Consider the following 8,169-nt stretch of genomic DNA (forward strand, 5'->3'; position numbering starts at 1 on the left):
TTCTTCTGTTAGCCAGACATTGAAGATATTTGCAAAAATCTAAAACAATGCCACTCTTTTCACTATTTTTTTTGTGGAAAATATAGTTATTTTCCATAAAATATGTTATTTATGTTTAACATGTAATGAGTTTGTTGTTTTTCAAAGAATAAATAATAAATGTTTAAAGTTCTGTTTTAATTTCTGATACTGTAAATATTGACAGATACAACCCACATAAAGTTTCTAGGATCCTTAATAAATTTTAAGAGTTTAAAAGGATCCTGAGACCAAAATTTTCAGAACAGTTGCCCTAGTCTAAGACAGATCTATTTCCTTTATCTCCTTTCCCATTTTGTTCTCTGGAAGAGTTCTGTTTATTGAGTGCCATATTGAGTTTGCTCTCCATTAATACCTCAGTTATGGCTCATTTGTAAGTAACATGAAACAGTTATGAAATTCACATGGCTTGATACCTCAGCCTTTGACTCCTGGGCTCTACCTCCAGCAAATAACTAACAGATTTTTTCCAAATTTACTTTCTTCCTCCTCCTTTCTTTGTATTTACTTGTCATTTCATAAACATCATAGAACACCCTTTAATAATAGATAAAATTAGTTAATTTTAGTCAAATATTTACCTTACCAAGACACTGTACTTTACATGAGTTATCTCATTTAAGCCCTCTGAGGCAGATATTATTTCTACTTTTTTTTTTTTTTTTTTTTTAAGAGACATAGTCTTGCTCCATCACCCAAGGCTGGAGTGCAGTGGCATAATCATAGCTCACTGCAGCCTTGAACTCCAGGGCCCAAGCAATCCTCCTGTCCCAGCCTTTTGAGTAGCTAGAGCTACAGGCATGCACCAGCATGCCCAGCTAATTTTTAACATTTTTTGGTAGAGGCAAGGTCTCACTATATTGACCAAGCTGGTCTCAAAATCCTGGCCTCAAGCAATGCTCTCACCTCAGCTTTCCAAAATGCTAGGATTACAGGCATGAGCCACCACGCCCAGCATTTATTCTCATTTTACAAGTGAAAAACTGAAAGTTAAGTGAGTGAATTGACTTGCTCAAGGTTGTGCAGGTAGCAGGGATGGAATCAAGACGTGACCCCAGGCATAGTGGACGGCAGACCTGGCGGGTTTAGCCCCTATCCCACAATCGTGATCATGCTTGAGAGGGATATGAATACATTGATAAGACATACTCACTGTTGTCGAGGAGCTTATAATCTAGTGGCAAGAATTAAACAATTTTGTGAACATTTGGTAATCTCAAATTGATTTTTTATCCTGTCTTCTTCAAGAAAAACAATTTTTTTAAATGAAACTGATCAGTACCAAAGGGAAAAACACATTTTTAAGAGCTTTAGTGATTTGTATTCACTAGGAGAATACTGTCTGATTCTCCCAAGGATTTGAGAATATTATCAATCATTCACTAAGGGTTGAGCAGAGCATTGGAGGAAAAAAAAAAAAACACAAAAATAGGCTTAGTACTCCAAGAGCATATGGGTGGGAGATGGCAAGGCTCACAAATAGCTACAATGTTAGGGAGAATGAGGCGAATTCAATACAAGACGCATACCATCTTTACCAGGTGGATAGAACACATCTGAATGGGGCAACTAGGAAAGGCTTCTTAGAAGAGGTGGTGTCTGCAGGGTGGGCTGGATTGGGGCAGAAAGAGTTGGTAGGAGACGGGAAATCTAGGTGGGCAGAAGGATTTGTTCAATTTCCTAAGCTTGGCTTCTCTGGAAGCAGACCATGAGAAAGAGTTTATTAGGGATCAATAGCCATGAAAGGAAGGGAGAGAAAGGAGGATGAACAAAGGAAGAAGTAAAATTGCAATCCAGGCTTGATAAAGCCTCTGCCAACCTGGGGGGGACCTCTGTAGGAAGTAGTGCCTGGCAGAGTTGTTCCAGATCAGGTTAAAATGGTCAGGCCCTGATATACTTTGGATATGTGTCCCCTCTAAATTTCATGCTAAATTGTAATCCCCAGTGTTGGAGGTGGGAAGTGATTGGATTATGGGGATGGATTTCTCAGGAATGATTTAGCACCATCCATTTGGTGCTGTCCTTATGGCAGTGCGTGAGGTTTGTTTTTTTTTTTTTTTTTTTTTTGGTGTTGTTTTTTTTTTTTCTTTTCTTTTCTTTTTTTTTCTTTTTTGAAATGGAGTCTTGCTCTGTCGCCCAGGCTGGAGTGCACTGGTGCAATCTCAGCTCACTGCAAGTTCCACTTCCTGGGTTTACACCATTCTCCTGCCTCAGCCTCCTGAGTAGCTGGGACTACAGGCACCCGCCACCACGCCTGGCTAATTTTTTGTATTTTTAGTAGAGACAGGATTTCACTGTGTTAGCCAGGATGGTCTCAATCTCCTGACCTCATGATCTGCCTGCCTTGGCCTCCCACAGTGCTGGGATTACAGGCATGAGCCACCGCGCCCAGCTGACAGTGAGTGAGTTCTTACAAGATCTGATTGTTTAAAAGTGTGTGCCACCTTCCTCCCCAACTCTCTCTCTTGTTCCTGCTCTGCTATGTGAGATACCTCCTCCTGCTTTGCCTTCTGCCATGAGTAAAAGCTCTTTGAGTCCTTCCCAGAAACTGAGAAGCTGCTGGCATCATGCTTCCTGTATAGCCCGCAGAAGAATGAGCTGATGAAACTCCTTTTCTCTGTAAGTTACCCAGTCTCAGGTATTTCTTTATAGCGATGCAAGAATGGCCTAACACAGAATATTGATAGTAAGGAGTGAGGTATTGCTATAAAGATACTTGAAAATGTAGAAGCAACTTTGGAACTGGGTATCAGGCAGAAGTTGGAAGAGTTTGGAGGGCTCAGAAGAAGACAGGAAGATGAAGGAAAATGAGGAACTTATTGGGAAGAGGAGCAAAGGTCCCCCTTGTTATGCCTTAGTGAAGACTTTGGCTGCATTCTATTCATGCCCTAGGGATCTGTGGAAGGTTGAGCTTCTGAGTGATGATTTAGGGTATCTGGTGGAAGAAGTTTCTAAGCAACAAAGTGTTCAATCTGTGGCATGGCTGCTTCTAACAACCCACACTCAGATGCAGGAGCAAAGAAATGACTTAAAGTTGGAAGATATATATTTTAAAGGGAAGCAGAGCATAAAAGTTTGGAAAATTGATAGCCTGGCCATGTGGCAAAGTAAGAAAAACTCTTTTAGGGGAGGAATTCAAGCAGGCTGTGGAACTACTTGCTAGAGGTATTTGCCTAACTAAAAGGAAGACAAGAGCTAATATCCAATAAAATGGGGGAAAGGTCTCAAAGGCATTTCAGAGATCTTCATGGCAGCCCCTCCTATCACAGGCCCAGAGACCTAGGAAGGAAGAATGTTTTCATGGACCAGGCCCAAGGCCCCACTGTGCTGCACAGCCTTGGAACACTGCTCCCCACCTTCAACTCCAGCCATGGCTCAAAGGGGCTCAGGTACATCTCAGGCTACCACTTTGAATAATGCAAGCTGTAAGCCTTGGTGGCTTCCACGTGGTGTTAAGGCTGCAGTAGAACAGAGCGCAAGAGTGTTGGAGGCTTGGTGGCCTCTGCCTAGATTTCAGAGGATGTATGGAAAAGCCTGGGCATCCAGGCAGCAGCCTACTGCAGGAGTGGAGCCCTCACAGAGAACCTTTTCTAGGGCAGTGTCAAGAGGAAACGTAGGATGGGAGGCCCCACACAAAGTCCCTGTTACGGCATTGACTAGTGGAACTGTGGGAGGAGGGCCACAGTCTTCCAGACTCCAGAATGGTAGATCCACCCACAGCTTGCACTCTCAGCTTGGAAAAGCCACAGGCACTCAACTCTAGCCCATGAGAACAGCCTCAGAGCTGAACCCTGCAAAGCCACAGGGGCAGAGTTGCCCAAGGCCTTGGGAGCCTATCTGTCATATCAGTGTGCCCTGGATATAGTACATAGAGTCAAAAAGAGATTAGTTTGGAACTTTAAGATCCAATGGCTGCCCTTCTGAGTTCTGGACTTATGTGGGGCCTGTAGCCCTTTTCTTTTGGCTAATTTCTCCCCTTTGGAATGAGAATGTTTACCCAATGCCTATATCCCCATTGAATCTTGGAAGTAAATAACTTGTTTTTTTATTTTACAGGCTCATAGGTAGAAGGAGCTTGCCTTGTCTCAGATGAGACTTTGGACTTTGGACTTTTGAGTTAATGCTGGAATGAGTTAAGACTTTGGGGGACTGTTGGGAAGGCATGACTGTATTTTACAATGTGAAAACAACATGAGATTTGAGGAGCCAGAGGTGGAATGATATAATTTGAATATGTATGTGTCCCTCTAAATTTCATATCAAACTGTAATCCCTAAGGTTAATGGTGGGCCTGGTGGGAAATGGTTGGATCACGAGGCCAGATTTCTTATGAATGATTTAGCACCATCCCTTTGGTGCTGTCCTTCAGATAGTTAGTGAGTTCTCATGAGATCTGGTTGTTTAAAAGTGTGTGACACCTTTCCCCTGACTCTGTCTCTTGCTCCTGCTCTGGCGTGTGAGGGTGCCTGCTCCCACTTCACCTTCCTCCCTTAGTAAAAGCTCCTTGAAGCCTCCCCAGAAATGGAGCAGATGCTGGCATCATTCTTCCTGTGCAACCGACAGAACTGTGAGCCTATTAAATCCAGCCAAACTATATCAGTTACCCAGTCTCATGAATTTCTTTAGAGCAATGCAAGTATGGCCTAACACAGGCTCTTACCCCCATCTCAGTTTAACCATAGGGCAGCTATAAGCCACCACAGGGCATGACCACAGTTGAGGTGACTCTCTGCAGCTGAGGTAAGAACTCTGCTTTGGGAAGAATAACCCTGTGGCAGCTTGTAGGACAGATTCGAGGCCAAAGGTGTGTAGGTGTATCCTCGTTTTTTGTTTGTTTGGTTGGTTGGGTTTTTTTTGTTTTTGTTTTGTTTTGTTTTTTGTCTTTTTTTTTTTTTTTGTCTAGCTCCTCTTCTCTGAGAATGGCCCTGCCTCTTCCACATGGTAGTGATGCTCATTCAGAGGTAGGAGACTGACACAACTGGGCAAGTCAGAGTCCCTTACATGGGGATTTGTAATTGAGCCAAGGCGATTTCAGCCCCTATCAGGTCTGGTCTCTTGAATGCAGATGTAAAACTTTATGGAGTAATGACCATGTTGTCTACCATGGGGTCTGAGTAACAGGAGAAAGAGGTACAGACTAAAATCACTGAGGACGCAGAGAGATGCACCAAAAGAGCTGGAGTGACTTTCTTGTCCTTAACTCCAGCATTTTTTTTGAAGTTTCATAGGTCATCCCTGAAATCTTTCAATAAATCTTTCCGGCTAGCCTTTTTTCTTTCTCTTTCTCTCTTTTAAAAAAAATTGGTCCATTTCCATTACTGGCTTCTGTTTCCAAAAAAGTTCTGATTGAGAGATTAGTTAGGAACTATCAGACTAAGAAATGCTGGGTGCCTTAACATAGGGGCCAGCAATGGGAATGGAAGGAGGATTGATTTGAGAAGTATTTAGTTTAGCAGCAAATTAAATATGGAGGGAGCAAAAAAGAGAAAAAAGGAAGAGCTTTGATGCCTTGTGAATGTGAGCATGGCAGTCCTAGAAACTGAAAGAGGGAAGTCCAGAAGAAGAGCTGGTTTGGAAGTAGGGCGGGGCATGGCAATTTCAGAGTGGCTTCTGCTGGTGGGTGCTCCACTAGTGCCTGGCATCACTCCAGCCTTCCTCCTGTCTGAATACAATGCTTCTTCTTCTTCTTCTTCTTTTTTTTTTTTTTTTTGTTTGTTTGTTTGAGATGGAGTTTCACTCTTGTTGCCCAGGCTGGAGCGCAGTGGCGCAATCTCAGCTCACCCCAACCTCCGCCTCCCAGGTTCAAGTGATTCTCCTGCCTCAGCCTCCCGAGTAGCTGGGATTACAGGCATGCGCCACCGCGCCTGGCTAATTTTTAAATACAATGCTTCTAAACGACCTCCCTACCTCCAATAGACTCTCTACTGCCTTCCAAACTTTCATAACTCCATTCTGGTATACCCAATCATCTAGCCCAAGGAAGGATCTTATAACCCTTACAGTCTGAGGGAATTGAAGACAGTTCTATCCATTCATGTATTTAATCATTTATTCATAACATTCTACAAACATTTGTGTGCCAGATCCTGGGACCCAAAGAAGATGAAGGAAATGTCCCTGGATCACAATATAACAAGACAGATCAACCAGCTACGATAGAGTGATACACGAAGACCGGTGGGAACTCTCAGGAGAGGCATCTAACTGGGAGGAATCAGGGCAGGCTTCATAGAGAAAGCACATTTTAAATCAGATTTTAGAGACTAGGAAAGACTTAGCCAGTTGGAGAAGCAGGAAATGACATTCCAGATGGAAAGAAGCATGGAGGAAGCAGTTCAGTGTGGCTAGAGCTCAGGGTAGACGAGAGGAGAGATGAGGCTGGAAAGGCTCAGTTGGGCTAAGGAAGCTGGCTTTGATCTTGTATGTGGTGGGAAAATGCAAATCATTTTGATCTGGACTGTATCGTGATCAGGGACACTTTCATTTTTAAATAAACTTTTATTTAAATATAACATATAGATGGAAAATAGAAAAGTACACAAATCATAGTGTATATCTTTTTTTTTTTTTTTGAGACGGAGTCTCACTCTATCGCCCAGGCTGCAGTGCAGTGGCGCAATCTCAGCTCACTGCAAGCTCTGCCTCCCAGGTTCATGCCATTCTCCTGCCTCAGCCTCCCGAGTAGCTGGGGCTACAGGTGCCCACCACCACACCCGGCTAATTCTTTGTATTTTTAGTAGAGACGGGATTTCACCGTGTTAGCCAGGATGGTCTTGATCTCCTGACATCGTGATCCACCCGCCTCGGCCTCTCAAAGTGCTGGGATTACATGTGTGAACCACCGCGCCCGGCCCATAATCTACATCTTGATGAATTTTCACAAAGTCAACACATGCACATACCCAAGAACCCAAATCAAGAAACAGAACAAGGCCAACCTTCCAGAAGCCCCTTTTGGTCACTACCCCTTCCCAAGGACACATGTGTTTGCAAAAGCCTTCTCTAGTAACAGCACAAAAGATGGGTTGGAGAGGTTGGAACTAAAGATGGAAATGTTCTAGGAGGCAGCAGCAATAGCCCACCTGAAAGAGGCTGAGGCCTGAACCCAGGCAGTGATGGCAGACAAGGAGAACAAAGGACTGTGAATGTGATAGAATGACAATATTCCCTCTCAGGAATTTACAATATGCATTTACTCCTCCAGGCAATTGTGATCTGACCCTGAGAATTCCCAGTAGCTTCCCTTGTAATTTAAAAATGCCCAAGACTTGGCCAGCCCGGTGGCTCACGCCTGTAATCCCAGGACTTTGGGAGGCTGAGATGGGCAGATCACCTGAGGTCAGGAGTTTGAGACCAGCCAGGCCAACATGGTGGAACCCCCATCTCTACTAAAGTTATACAAAAATTAGCTAAACGTGGTGGTGCATGCCTGTAATCCCAGCTACTTGGGAGGCTGAGGCAGGAGAATTGCTTGAATGCAGGAGGTGGAGGTTGCAGTGAGCCAAGATGCAGTCACTGCACTCCAGCCTAGGTGAGCAAGACTCAGTCTCAAAAAACTAAAAATAAAAATAAAAATGCCCAAGACTTGATATATACAGCCATGCATCACTGAACCACCAAGATACATTGCAAGAAAGGTGTCAGTTAGATGACTTCGTCCTTGTGCAAATATCATAGACAAACCTAGATGGTCTAGCCTACTACGCACCTAGATTAGACGGTCTAGCCTATTGTTCCTAGGACACAAACCTGTACAGCATGCTACACTGAATATTGTAGGCAACTGTAACACAGTGATAAGTATTTGTGTATCTAAACATAGAAACAGTACTGTAAAAGTGTAGTTTTATAATTTTAATGGACCGCCATTGTGTATGTGGTCCATTGTTGACTGAAACGTCATCATGCAGCATGTGACTATAATGGGCAACTTTCCAGCATTGTTTAAAAACAACAACAAAAACCCAACTGGACCATGTAATGAGAGACTACAAATCCTTCCTGGGGATTGTTAGCCTGGAAGTCTTTTTGCAGGTTGGAACTGCTCACTGAGGCACACTGGCAGAGCTATGTGGCACCAACTCAAGTCATTCAACTTCACAAACACCCACACAATATTAGAGGGAAAGA

Source organism: Theropithecus gelada, chromosome 7a (assembly GCF_003255815.1).
Source record: "Theropithecus gelada isolate Dixy chromosome 7a, Tgel_1.0, whole genome shotgun sequence".
NCBI classification, from domain to species: domain Eukaryota; kingdom Metazoa; phylum Chordata; class Mammalia; order Primates; family Cercopithecidae; genus Theropithecus; species Theropithecus gelada.